The sequence below is a fragment of the Hemitrygon akajei genome, chromosome 20, assembly GCF_048418815.1.
Source record: "Hemitrygon akajei chromosome 20, sHemAka1.3, whole genome shotgun sequence".
Taxonomy (NCBI): domain Eukaryota; kingdom Metazoa; phylum Chordata; class Chondrichthyes; order Myliobatiformes; family Dasyatidae; genus Hemitrygon; species Hemitrygon akajei.
Window position 1 is genome coordinate 52203692 of NC_133143.1, and position 14670 is coordinate 52218361.

Here is a 14670-nt window from a genome sequence, read left to right on the forward strand (position 1 = left end):
CAAAATGAACCATCTCACACCTATCTGGGTTGAACTTCATCTTATGTTAGCCACTTCTCAGCCCAGTTTTGCATCCTACTGATGTCCCACTGTAACCTCTGACAGCCCTCCACACTATCTACAACACCCCCAACCTTTGTGTCATCAACAAATTTACCAACCCATCCCTCCACTGAAGTTAGACTCACTAGTCTATAATTCCCTGGGCTATCTCTACTCCCTTTCTTGAATAAGGGAACAACATTTGCAACCCTCCAATCCTCCGGAACCTCTCCTGTCCCCATTGATGATGCAAAGATCATTGCCAGAGGCTCAGCAATCTCCTCCCTCGCCCCCCACAGAAGTCTGGGGTACATCTCGTCTGGTTCCTTAGACTTATCCAACTTGATGCTTTCCAAAAGCTCCAGGACATCCTCTTTCTTAATGTCTACATTTTCAAGCTTTTCAATCCACTGTAAGTCATCCCTACAATTGCCAAGATCCTTTTCCATAGTGAATATTGAAGCAAAGTATTTATTAAGTTCCTCTGCTATCTCCTCCAGTTCCATACACACTTTTCCATTGTCACACTTGATTGGTCCAATTCTCTCACATCTTATCCTCTTGCTCTTCACATATTTATAGAATGCCTTGGGGTTTTCCATAATCCTGCTCACCAAGGCCTTCTCATGGCCCCTTCTGGCTCTCCTAATTTCATTCTTAAGATCCTTCCTGCTAGCCTTATAATCTTCTAGATCTCTATCATTATCCAGTTTTTTGAACCCTTCATAAGCTTTTCTTTTCTTCTTGACTAGATTTACAACAGTCTTTGTACACCATGGTTCCTGTACCCTACCATCCTTTCCCTGTCTCATTGGAACGTACCTATGCAGAACGCCATGCAAATATCTCTTGAACACTTGCCACATTTATGCCGTACTTTTCCTGAGAACATCTGTTCCCAATTTATGCTTCCAATTTCCTGCCTGATAGCCTCATATTTCCCCTTACTCCAATTAAACATTTCCCTAACTTGTCTGTTCCTATCCCTCTCCAATGCTATGGTAAAGGAGATAGAATTGTGATCATTATCTCCAAAATGCTCTCCCACTGAGAGACCTGACACCTGACCACGTTCATTTCCCAATACCAGATCAAGTACAGCCTCTCCTCTTGTAGGCTTATCTACATATTGTGTCAGGAAACTTCCCTGAACACACCTAACAAACTCCACCCCATCTAAACCCCTTGCTGGAGGGAGATGCCAATCAATATTTGGGAAATTAAAATCTCCCACCACGGCAACCCTGTTATTATTACACCTTTACAGAATCTGTTTCCCTATCTGCTCCTCGATGTCCCTGTTACTATTGGGTGGTCTATAAAAACACCCAGTAGAGTTATTGACCCCCTTCCTGTTCCTAACTTCCACCCACAGAGACTCAGTAGACAATCCCTCCATGACTTCCTCCTTTTCTGCAGCCGTGACACTATCTCTGATCAACAGTGCCACACCCCCACCTCCTTTGCCTCCCTCCCTGTCCTTTCTGAAACATCTATAGCCTGGCACTCTAAGTAACCATTCTTGCCCCTGAACCATCCAAGTCTCTGTAATGGCCACAACATCATAGCTCCAAGTACTGATCTACACTCTAAGTTCATCTACTTTGTTCATGATGCTCCTTGCATTAAAATAGACACATCTCAAACCATCGGTCTGAATGCCTCCCTTCTCTGTCATCTATCCTCCCTCTCACACTGTCTCCAAGCTTTTGCTATTTGTCAGCCAACAGCCCCTTCCTCCGTCTCTTCAGTTTGGTTCCCATGCCCCAGCAATTCCAGTTTAAACTCTCCCCAATAGCCTTAGCAAACCTCCCTGCCAGGATATTGTGACAGTATGTTGTGGGAATCTAAGGTGTAGTAAGTGCGGTGTGGAACATAAGTATGAGGGTTGTGGAGAAGGTGTAAAGTTTAACTGTTGAGGTGGACGAGAACATAGTGCAGTGTATAGAGGATGTGAAGTGCTTAACAAGGCAGTTGAAGTTCATCAAGTTAAATTAGAGTTAGGTGTGTCTTATGCAGATGCCTTGCAAAAAGTTAAACCAAATGTTGATAAAGTATTATCAGTCAGAGAATAGATTGTGAAGTCAATGGAAATATGTCAGCATCACAGTTCTCTTACTGAAGATGCTTTACTAGTTGATAAAATGAAGTTTGTGATGTTTATAATGGATGCCGAGAATTGTACTGCTCAGACATCTAGTTATACTGAGAAAAGTAAAGTAATTGTGAAAGCTGCTGAAAAATGCCTTGGTATAACTGGTTTTAAGTGGGAAGCTGTAAATGAAGCTCTATGAATGGGGTATTTGTATTTCAGTCTACTGTGAAGGTACGTAAAGGGATTGAGAATATTGCAGTGGAATGTGAAAAGCCAGGTATCTAATGGTCAGGACTTTAAGAAGTTTGTTTCTGACTTGTCAAATCCTCCTGGTGTTATATGTATTCAGGAAACCTGGCTGATACCACATTTACATTTTCCTTTGCAGGATTATATTGAAATTAGACATGATAGGTTAATTGGTAGAGAGTGTGGTGTTGCAAGTTTTATGAGGGAAGGGATAGGATATAGAGTTGTGGATGTGAATGAAGCGTATGAGACACGAGAAATATTTTATTCAATGGTTAAAGGTATTATAGAGATTCATTTTTACACTCTTTTAGAAAACTTTCAGTTGATTTGTTAGAAAGTGAATGTAGCTCTGGCTCTCTAAGGGTTGTGTGGTGTGGGGATTTTAACAGACATAGTTCACGGAATTATGATAATGGTTTGACTGTAGAAGAATTGTTAGATATTTCTCATCTTGTGTGTCTTAATGATGGGAGAGGTACGAGATTTAATAGTTCTGAAACTGCTATAGATTTAACTTTAGTTTCAAACATTCTGGCTGGAGTGAGTGCATGGGATATTAAACATTGTGAAGTGATCTTTTTCCTATATTTATAAGCTTGGGCTTGGATTTATATAGGGGACAGGAGGTGGAATTTTGGTAAAGCAAATTGGGAGAAGTTTAAGGTTTTATGTGATGAACCTCTGTCAGGGCTGAATTTGGAGGATGATGCGGATTTTTGTAAAGAAAGGTTGCACTATTCATGAAGCTGCATTAGAAGTGATTCCTATTAAAAAGGGCATTAATAGGAGAAAGGCTGTACACAGGGGCAATTAGGGAGGGAGATAAGGCACTTAGGGAAGTTAAGAAGTATTCCTTTCCAAGTGACATCGTTAAGTATAAAAGGGCACAGGCCGTGGTGAGTTAAGTGGTAAAGATTGTTTGCTGGCAGTCACATTGTAATAGTATTGTAAGGGATATTAAAATTGGAGATGTCTGAGGAATGATTAAAAAATTGGGTGAATCTCTGAACATCCTCTACATAGCACCATCCAGAGACAGAGAAGCAGTTTCAGTGACAGGTTACTATCGATGCAATGCTCCTCAGACAGGATGAAGAGGTCAATACTCCCCAATGCCATTGGGCTGTACAATTCTACCGCCAGGACTTAAGAACTTTTTAAAAGCTATTATTAATGCTTTTTGAGACGGTGATTTAGATGCATATCATATTTTTTTTACTGAGTTAAGTATTGTATGTAATTAGTTTTGCTACAACAAGTGTATGGGACATTGGAAAAAAAAAGTTGAATTTCCCCATGGGGATGAATAAAGTATCTATCTATCTATCTATCTATCTTCATAGAGATAGTAACATTCCATTATTGATCAAAGAAGGTAATATGATTGTTACTGAAATAGAGAAGTTTGAGTTACTGGCTTGGTTATTTGCTGAAATTCATGGTCAAGATAATTTAAGTGAAGAGGTTAAACAATGTAGGGATAAGGTTTGAAGTGAATACCCTGCTGTGCTGGAAGCTGTAGTATTACTGATGTAAAGTTTTCTTTGTGTGAATTTAAGAATGCTATTAATAGTACAGGTCAGACGTCTTCAGGAAAGGCGGATATATATTATTGTATGTTTAAGCATATGACTGACAACTCTTGAAATAATTTTAGAATTTTTGAATTGTATTTGGAGGTTAGGTCATTTTCCTTCTTCATAAAAAATGGTAGTAGTAGTGTCTGTTCTAAAACCTGGGAATCCCCTGTTGGATCCTTCTAGTTATATGGTTATAGACCAATATCATTAGCATCTCATTTGTGTAAACTTATGGAACATATGGTAATAGAGCATTTCAATTATATTTTAGAAAAGAAGATGATATAGTGTTTTATCAGAGAGGATTTCAAAAGGGTGGAATGACATTTGATTAAGTTTTATGTTTGGCAAATGATATTATGAAAGCATAAGTAAATAAAGAAAGTGTAATAGCAGTTTTTTTGATATTGAAAAAACATATGATAGGTTTTGGAAGGAATAACTTTTGATTAAATTATGATTAGGAGTGAGGGGAAGACTGGAATATTTTTCGGAGTTTTTTATTCAGGTGTTCTATGCAGGTAAGGGTGGGTAAGGTATATTCGGGCATCTGGGAATTAGAGTGGGACCCCACAAGGCAGTTTTGTAGCCCTTTATTGTTTAATATAATGATTAATGATATTTTCTCTAAGATAGGTACTAGGGTGGGTAAATCACTATATCCAGATGATGGAGCTTTATGGATAAAAGATAGAAACTTAAATTTAACTGTATATAGGATGCAATTAATAATTTAATAAAGTCAAACAGTGGGCAAATAGATGGGAATTTAAGCGTTCAGAACTTAAATTAAGAATTAAGGGCTTATGGCAAGACTTGTGGGATAATGGGCATAAGGGGAGACAACTCTACGGATCACACAAAACTGTTGGGTTGATGGAAAAAGGGGGTAAAACAAGAAGGGAAGGAATTATATTGACTCAGCGTAGAATTGGGCATACTCTGCTTAATTATTCCTTACATCTTGTTGGAAAACCTCACTCTGGGTTGTGTAGATTTTGTCATCGTTATGAAACAGCTGAACACATTCTGTTACGGTGTGCAATATAAAGGGTTGAAAGAAATCAAATGCAGGCTTTACTACTAACTTTGGGGATGGATAGTTTTCATTTAAAAATTTCATTAAGTTATGGAAGTGATTTTAGTTCACAATATTGTTATGAAGGATGAACAGTTCTGATGGACAATGGGGTGCAGAGTTGCCCATATTCCCCCCCCCCTTTGAGAATCACAAACCATTACTGTTGCTATGCTGCTCATGAGAGAGAGAGATGAAAAGAAAACATGCAAGAACATCTGCTACAGATAAGAGAGGGGAGAGAGACTTGTTGATTTACCGTATTATGACTTCTGCGAGGGTTATTTATCTTATACCATTCTGTTCATTAACATTCCTCAGTGGACAGCCGGAGTGGGCTGGTTTGATGGACACAGTCATTCAAAATTGATTGATAGCTGAGACCCCGTGAGTAGGGATAAAAGTCAGGTCTGGAGAGACACCCTTCAGACACACCAGTGGACACTGATTGAGTGTTGGAACCCCCAGGAAAGGTGGGGGCATCGGAGACCGAACAAGGAGATCGGTCAGTTAAACTCACAGTGTTATAGCAGGGCCGGTGGGGACTTGTGTGTGTGTGTCCACTCATGCCAGAGTGACGAGTCCACCACAGAAGAACGGTCTAGCTGAATGACAGAGGGGTCATAACTGAATGACCACAAAGATTCGACGGATTAAGAAAGCAAAGGAAGGTTTGACTGCTGTAGCTGTTACTTCTCGCTCGCTCTCTCTCTCTCTCCAACGATTACAACACAACAACCACATCTACCTCAGCTCACATGAACTGAACTGAACTTTATACTTTTCTATGACAATTCATTTACCCCTAGACATTGATAGAGCTTGTTTATTATTGCTTATTATTATTATTCCTACACTTTTAGGTTTATTACTGCTAACTTGTTTTATATGTATGTTTGCATTATTGATATGGTTTTTGCTTATTTTTATTAATAAACACCTTTAGTTTGGTACCACCAGACTCCAACGGATTCTTCTTTCTCTGCTGGTTAGACACCCAGTTACGGGGTACGTAGCAATATTGTCTTTCATTGCTTACAATCTATACGGTGTTTTGGGGTAATCAAGTTTTCATTTGGTTAAGAACAAGTAAGGTTTTTGTTTCCCAGTTCTCTACACCACACTCCAGTCCAGTTGGTGGCGGTAATGCACCTTTAATTTGGACTACCAATCGCCATTAAAAGTCAGAAGAAGTTGTTTCAAAATGTGCTGTCCAAGCTCTTCTGAAGAAATACAAAGAAGCAGGCAAGGTTGAGGACTAGAAGCACAGTGGTTGGCCATGGAAATTGAGTGTGGCAGATTGAGCGATACATCAAACTAACACCCATCTAAATTGGAAGAAGTCCAGCACTACTATCAGCTCTGAACTCTCAGAACCCAAGTACACCCCTCTACGGTCTGGAGAAGTCTTGTCAGAAGTGGTCTCCACAGAAGATTTGTTGCCAAAAAGCCATTCCTCTGAAGTGGAAACAAAGCTAAGAGACTTACCTAAGCACAAAAATGCAAGGGCTGGGTTGCAGAACAAAGGCAGCAAGTGCCACTTGAAACACTAAATTTTTGGTTTAAACTGGAGGCCATTTGTCTGTAGAAGAGCTGAAGACTGCCATATGGATGAGTATCTGCAGCCAACAGTGAAGCATGGCGAATGTTCCTTGCATGTCTGGGGCTGCATTTCTGCAAATAGAGTTGGGGACCTGGTCATAGTTATTGGGATCCCTTATTGGGATACTGCTGAGAAGTATAAGCAGGTTTTCATCTATCACGCAATACCATCAAGAAGATGTTTGATCGGTTCCAGTTTCATTCTGCAGCAGGACAATAACCTCAAGCACATAGACAAAGTCATAAAGAATTGTCTTCAGTGAAAAGGAAGACAGGGAATTCTGCAGAAGATGGTATGGCCTCTAGACTCCTGATCTCAGCATTGAGACTGTCTCGGATTACCAGGAGAGATAGAAGTAAGCGAGACAGCCAGTCTCTCTGAGAACTGTGGCAAGTTCTCTAAGACATTTGGAAAAACTGCATTACAATGTATCTAGAGGATTGATGCAGCTTTAAAGAAAAAAGATGGTCACACCAAATAATGATCTGATTTACTTTTTTACTGTTTACTGCTCTTCACAGTAATTTTTTTTGGTATGTAGAAACTTCTCATTTCATAATTTTAGGAAGCATCTTTACACAATTTTCTACATGTTTCTAAGAACTTTGCAGAGTACTGTATTTAAAAGGGCTCTGGTGATGCACCATCAATAACTCTCGGAGACGGGAGGCAAACGATAGGCTTTTATTAGCTGCAAAAGTGACCACAACATCTTGGAGACTGAGGGAGGAGCAGTGCCTCCAATCGCCTTTATCCAGGGGTCTGTGGGAGGAGCCACAGGAGCAGTCAGCAGAGGGGCATGTCCAGACAGGTATACACATAGTTTACCATATCTGATTTGGCTTCTCTTGCAGTATTACATATTCTCAGTTTGGCACTGAATCATCAGCCTAGGAGTTTAAAAGAATGAGAGGTGATTAGATGGAATGGTTAAAACAGTGAAAGGTCTTGATAGGAGCATGTAGAAAGGTTGCCTCTTCTTATGGAATGAGGGTATTTGTTACTGCTTAAAAATAAAATACTTCTATTTAAAAAAAGAAACAAATGAAGAATTTCCCACTCAGATGTAGTGAGTCTTTGGAACTCTTGTCCTTAAAGGACGATGAAAGCAGAGTCTTGCATCATTTTTACAGTAGAGTTCAATTAATGGTTGATAAGTAAGAGGATGAAAGGTCATCATGGCTAGGTGGGAATGAAGAGTTGAAGTTACAGTTTATTTCATGCATGATATTAAATGCTAGAGCAAACTGGAGGGCCTAAGTGATCTACTCTTGCTCCTGTTTCATTTGCTTGTATGTTCAAAATCAGGTTTTTTGTCACTGTCATAAGTCGTGGAATTTGTTGTGTTGTATTGTACCAGTAGTACTGCGCAGCCATAACAAATCACAAAATAGTGCAAAATAGGAATAGTGAGATAGTCTTCATGGACTATTCAGGAATCTGATGACGGGTGAGAAACTGTTCCTGAAACATTGAGTGTGGGTCTTTGGGCTGCTGTGCCTCCTGCCTGATGGTAGCAATGAGAAGAGGGCATGTCTTGGATGGTGAAGGTCCTTAATGATAGACACCACCTTCCTGAAGCATCACCTTTTGAGGATGTCCTTGTTGGTGGGGAGGCTTGTGCGTGAGGTGGAGCTGGCTGAGTTTACAAAACCCTGAAGCCTCTCATAATCCTGCATGTTGGTGCCTCCATACCAGGTGGGGATGCAACCGGTCAAAATGCTCTCCACGGTACATCTGTAGAAATTTGTGAAAGGCTTTGATGACATATTAAATAGACGTCAAGGTTTTGTGGATGGAATTGAACTCGCAACAAGATGACCTATAGGTAGACGTGCTGCTGACACAATATGTTACCTCTGTTAGATTGGGGTGTAGAATTGTTATTTTCCTTGTAGTTTAACTTCCCTATGCTAGCTTGTATTTTTATATAATCACCTACATACGTGTAATTGTTCAGTGAATTTTCCAGTAATTATAGAACAGCTAGTATTTTTCTAGCAACCTCTTAGTTTTCATTAGCAGCTGTCAGACTATTTAAATCTGGTTATTTTATAGATTAATTGTTTCACTGGAACATTAATCTCTAGTCTGAGTATGAGTTGACCATGACTGCTTTTTCCTTTGTCTTTTTCTTTCTTCTCTCAACTTCACTTTCTTGGTTGTTTTCCACTCTTCTAACACTCAATAAAACGGCCGTAAAGAACAAGCCTTACACCTCATTGACTTCCGAGGAACTTATAGATCGCAGAAGAATCAGAATCCAATACCGCTGCGTAAAATGCATATTAGCACACACTCCGTACACATTACCAGTGTATTAACATTACCAACACAGACAGGAGCAGCAGAGCACCTCTCTGACAGTCTATTAGGGCTCAACGATCCTCTCATCCAACCCAGCACAGCAGAGAATTCCCAAACAGCATCATAATAGATGGATTCTGACAAAGGCTCGAGAAAGACATTACTCAGCTTGGGTAACTCTGTGACAAGGCTCTGATAGTTTTCCCAGAAAAACAATTTGGTTCAACACCAAATTTAGGGAGGCAGTCAGCAATGTATTGTAATTTATGCTGGGTAGGTAAACTTCAGTTCTGCATTAACTCTTGTAGTGTACAGACTACAGCTGAACTGACAGCTCCATCTTGCTACTAAATGAATATGCTTTGACAGGGTTTTAAAGCTGCTCATTATAATGGCTGCAATAGTGTTCATTGCCGCTGGAACTGGAAACTTCACCCTGTGGAAATCTAATTGGCATCAGATGTCAAGAGGCCTCGCCGCAGGCACCAGCATGCCTGTGACTGCATTTCAGTGCCATGTTCTCTTCCGTCTCCAGCTGCAGGCTTCATTTTAAATCTCCCCACAGAGTAAAAAGGTTTGTTCCAGCAGAGCTCCTGCAACTGATGCAAAGTTTCAGAGACTTGGCAAAAAAAAGGTGTTAGCTGTGGGAGAAAGAGATAAGCTGTTGTGCTTTGTAATTCCAGAAATTAATCAACAGAAAAACACTGGATAAGTGGGTGCACTTCGATTTTACTTTAGTGAGGTACACACTTATAATGTGGCAGCTTAATGATATATACCATTCATGTACTCTTACATATAACCCATAATGAATCATTTAAACAAACAAAGAATGCTAAATCAAAGAATATATTTACAATGTTACTCAAATATTACTGAATAATTAAAAACACAACACTCCTACCTGTTTAGCTATGAACTTCAACTCAAGATAGAATGCATCTCAGTGATGCACACAGTATACTATATAATACAACAATTATATAGACATCCAAAACATAGTCAATTTTAAATTGTCTTATTCAGGCTAAAGTTTTAGTCGCTATGGAGGATTTCTTACTCTTGTGGGATAACGTCGTTCCTGACAAGAGGAGGGGCAGGTCACTCTACTTGGCAGGTGACTCTTTTGGCTGTGCAACAATCTCAGGGTCTGGGGCCTCTTCCATGGTGGTTGTAAGAGTTGACTCTGGAACTGCAAGAAGTGGTTCTGACAGCTCTGAACACCTTTCTCCACTAACAACTGACTGCTCTCAACTGATCCACGTGTCGACTCCAGACGACTTCAGTCACAATCTCTACTGAGTAGGAGAGCAGTCCAGTTCTGTCCCTAATCTTTCCAAGAGCCCACCTTTTATCATCTCTGTAGTCCCTCGTCAGGATTGCTTGTCCAGGAGTGAGACTCCTCCTGAGGAGTCCTCAGTTTGTCCTCTGTACTCTGTACTCTGTAGTTTGTACTCTGGACAAGCCTTTTGTAGCAGGGTGGTATGGTGCCTCTCATTCCATTCATTTTCAGGAACGACTGCAACAGACGACGGTCCATTGTCACTGACTCGTTGTTCTGGAACCCCTGTCCTTGAGAAGAGGCTCCTCAACACATCGGCAGAATGCAAAGTTGCAGTGGAAGTTATTGGGAGCACTTCCGGCCACTTTGTCGCTGCATCCACTGCTACCAAGAAATCTGTGCCCATGAATGGTCTGACAAAAAACCCCATGAATCCACTGCCAGGGCAATGCAGGCCATGCACAGGACTGGAGAAGCGCTGCTCCTGGCATCTTCTGGACATGTTGGCATACTGGATGGTACATGGCAAGCTGTTCAATTTGCTGATCTATCCCAGGCCACCAGACAGAGCCAATGCTTTTGTTTTGACTATGCCTAGATGACTGGCGTATAGCTCCTCCAAAACTTTAACAGTCAGCTTGAATGGTACAACAACTTTTAACCCCCACATAAAGCAACCCCTCATCAAAGGCAAATTAATCCCGGAGTTGGTAAAAACGGGGGAACTGGGATTTCTGCTGCACATTCCAGCCATTTTCAGTTGCCATGTAGATCTGAGTCAGTGTGGGGTCTTTTCCGGTTTCCCTTTAGATCATCTGTGCCGTAATAGGGAGAGTTTTTATTTGTGTCAAGAGGAATGATTAGTTGCTCTCTTTAATTCAATCTTGTCATTTTGTTTTCCAAGAAACAGAGCCCATCTCTGCATTTGCCGGCATTAGTGGAACACCCTTCTGTGGATTGAAAATTTTTTAATGTTTTGTGTCTCCAGAAATTGATCTAAAGAAAAACACGGAACCGGGGGTAAATGGGTGTACTTCATTTTTATTTTAGTGAGGCACACTTATTCACATTATTTTACATATATAACCCGCAATGAATTATTCAAGTACGCAAAGGATGATTAATTGAACAATATATTTACACTATTACTCAAATAATACTGAAATATTAAATATGCAACATCTGTTTTATGTAAACCATTAACCTCCTGATTAAATGATTCTTTCTAACTCTCTCACCTCTGGGTAAGCTTTGAGTTGGGCAGTGATGAACAAAAATAATCTTATAGATTGAGATGGGTGGTGAATCAATTACTTATCCTTTTCTCATACAGTTAGATTATTTTGTTTAATAAATTCGGTGGGCAGGCGGGTGCTATCTATCTTGTTTATAATAAAAAATGAATAACCAGATCTCAGATTGTAATTTTCATTGGCTGTACATTATTTTTTAATTGATGCGCTTTGCCAACTCTTTTAAGATTAATGTTTTTTTTTATTCTGAGGGCTCTCAGATCTGGAGGAGAGGTTGGAGATGTAGTAAAGTCTGATTAATGATTTACAGGAACAGCTTGAAAGATAACTAATTCCTCTGATACAGGCTGGCAGATTCCAGTACACAGCAGAGGTCTAGGCCAAGGGTAAAGGCCAAGGTATTGAATACAGGTCCCAACAGAATGCCTGACTCTCATTCAGTTAATTTCACAAAAGGATAGCAAATGCCTAATCATTTTCAAATAGGTCATGCTTTAGACGTCCAGTTGTGCACAGTTCAATAAAATCAATGGGAATAAAGAAAGCTTTAGGAGAAAAACTTTTAGCAACTCGGTGTCCAACCAGTAAAAATAATGATCCTATTTTAATAAAAATTCTGATATGTTTAAATGTCCTCTTCACCAAGAGAATGCAGTCTAATGTGCTCCACTGAAAGATTGCATTTGGTTACCCATGAGACCTCCATCTTGCATTCCACCAAGGGTGATAAGTTAGAGCTACTGATACAGACTTGTCATTCAAAAGCATTGTACAGATTTGTATAGATATTCACAAACAAGAGAAAATCTGCAGATGCTGGAAATCCGAGCAACACAATCAAAATGCTGGAGGAACTCAGCAGGCCAGGCTGCATGTATAGCAGAGAGCACTGCCGACATTTCGGGCCGAGACCCTTTGGCAGGACTGAAGGACGGCAACCCTTCAAAGGGTCTCAGCCTGAAACACTGACTGCACTCTTTTCCATAGATGCTGCCTGGCCTGCTGAGTTCCTCCAGCATTTTGCATCTGTTGCTTGTATGGATATTGCTAAACTACAATTGTGGCTCAAAAGATTCTCAGCACAAGGAGGATTTTATCCCCAAGGAGATTGTCATCTAGTCTCTTCACTCTCCCTCCTCAGCCATTCATGGTGGCCTCCCTCACTAGTCCGCTTTTTGCATGGTAACTCAGTCTTTGAGGATGACCCACTCCAGGCAGATTTACAGCTGTGCCATGTTCTTTCCATTTCTTGCAGATTGATTTAACTTTACTCCAAGGAAAATTTTCTTGCGTCCTTCTCCTGACGTGCGCTTTTCAATAGCCTTTGCATGGCGTGCTCTATTGTCTTCTTCATGCAGTTTTTACCAGGATACTGAATCATCAGCAGTTGGACCTTCCAGATACAGGTGTATTTTACTACAATCAATTTAAACACCTTGACTGCACACAGGTCTCCATAAACAGATCCCCATTTAACCAATTATGTGACTTCTAAAGCCAATTGGCTGCACCAGTGATGATTTGGTGTGCCAAAGGAGGTGCAGTTGAATACTTATGCAATCAATTTTTATATTTTATATATAAAAATATATTTTATATATAAAAATATATTTTATATATAAAAATATATTTTTATTTAAATATTTGTATTATATTTTTATAATGTTTTATATTTGTATTTAATTTAGATCACTTTGTAGAGACCTGTTTTCACTTTGACACAAAAGAGTTTTTTTCTGTTGATTAATGTCAAAAAAGCCAAATTAAATCCACTGTGATTCAATGTTAATAAAACAGTAAAACATGAAAACATCCAGGGTAGGGGTGTGGTGTAAATATTTTTTTATAGACACTGTATCTATCCTTTAGACAGACTATATATCAGTGCACGAAAGGCACTTCGGACATAATGTCTGTGATGACACTAATTTCAAATTAAACAGTAATATTATTGTGCTTCCCTCTCAGTTTCATAAGTAATATTCCATGATATTAGTATCAAGAAGAAAAAAGGAATTTTCCCATTATCAAGACCAGTTCTTGTTCAGCATCGAAAAATGAAAAGAAGCTTAGATTGGTGAATCGCACTATCCTACAAACATCCACCTTAATATTTTCAGTGCCATGCAGAGCAGATGCTTCTTTTTAGTTGAAATGTTAAAACAAACCTGTTTCTTTTCTCCAAACAAGAAGAAAAGGACCACATGAAACCATTTCAAATAAAAATATATAAGTTACTCTTGTGTCAAAGTTATGTGTCAGTCACTCCTTCCAAGAGCCGATGGAAAAATAATGTTTTGTGGGAGCATGCTGGCCACATGTTGAATTCTGATGCTTCATTCACCACATCCAGCTAGTATTCTGGTTCATGAATGGCTGTGGCTTCACTCCCAGATGAGCTAAACATCTATTATGCACGCTTTGAAAGGGAGACTAAAGGTACACCTGTGCAAATCCCTGAAGCATCTGGTGAAGCTGTAATCTCCATGTAGGAGGCTGACGTCAGAACCTCTTTCATGAGGGTGAATCCCTGCAAGGCATCGAGCCCTAACGGTGTACCAGGTAGGGCACTGAAAACCTGCGTCAGCCAACTGGTGGGAGTGTTCGAGGATGCCTTCACTCTCTCACTGCTGCAGTCGGAGATTCCTACCTGCTTTCAAAGTGTGACAATCATACCAGTGCCCAGGAGAGCAGGGTGAGCTGCCTCAATGACCCATTGCCCAGTTGCATTCAAATCCTCTTTTGATAAAGTCTACTCAAAAATGTACTCATGACCAGAATCAACTTCTGCCTAAGCAACGATGTGGACTTGTCGCAGTTTGCCTACAGCAGATGCAATCTTTTTGGCTCTCCATTCAGATTTGGATCACCTGGACAATAGCAATACCGATTATCGGGCTGCTGTTTATTGATTACAGCTCAGCATTCAACACAATCATTCCCTTACCACTAATCAACAAGCTCCAAAACCTGGACCTTTGTACCTCCCTCTGCAACTGGATTCTTGACTTCCTCATCGGGGAGACCACATCCTGTGTACATCAGAAAAAGCTTCTCCTCCTCCCTGATAATCAACACTGATGCACCTCAAGAATGTAGAGCCCACTGCTCTACTCTCCCTAGACCCATGACTGTGTGGCCAGGCACAACCCAAATGCCATCTATAAATTTGCCGATG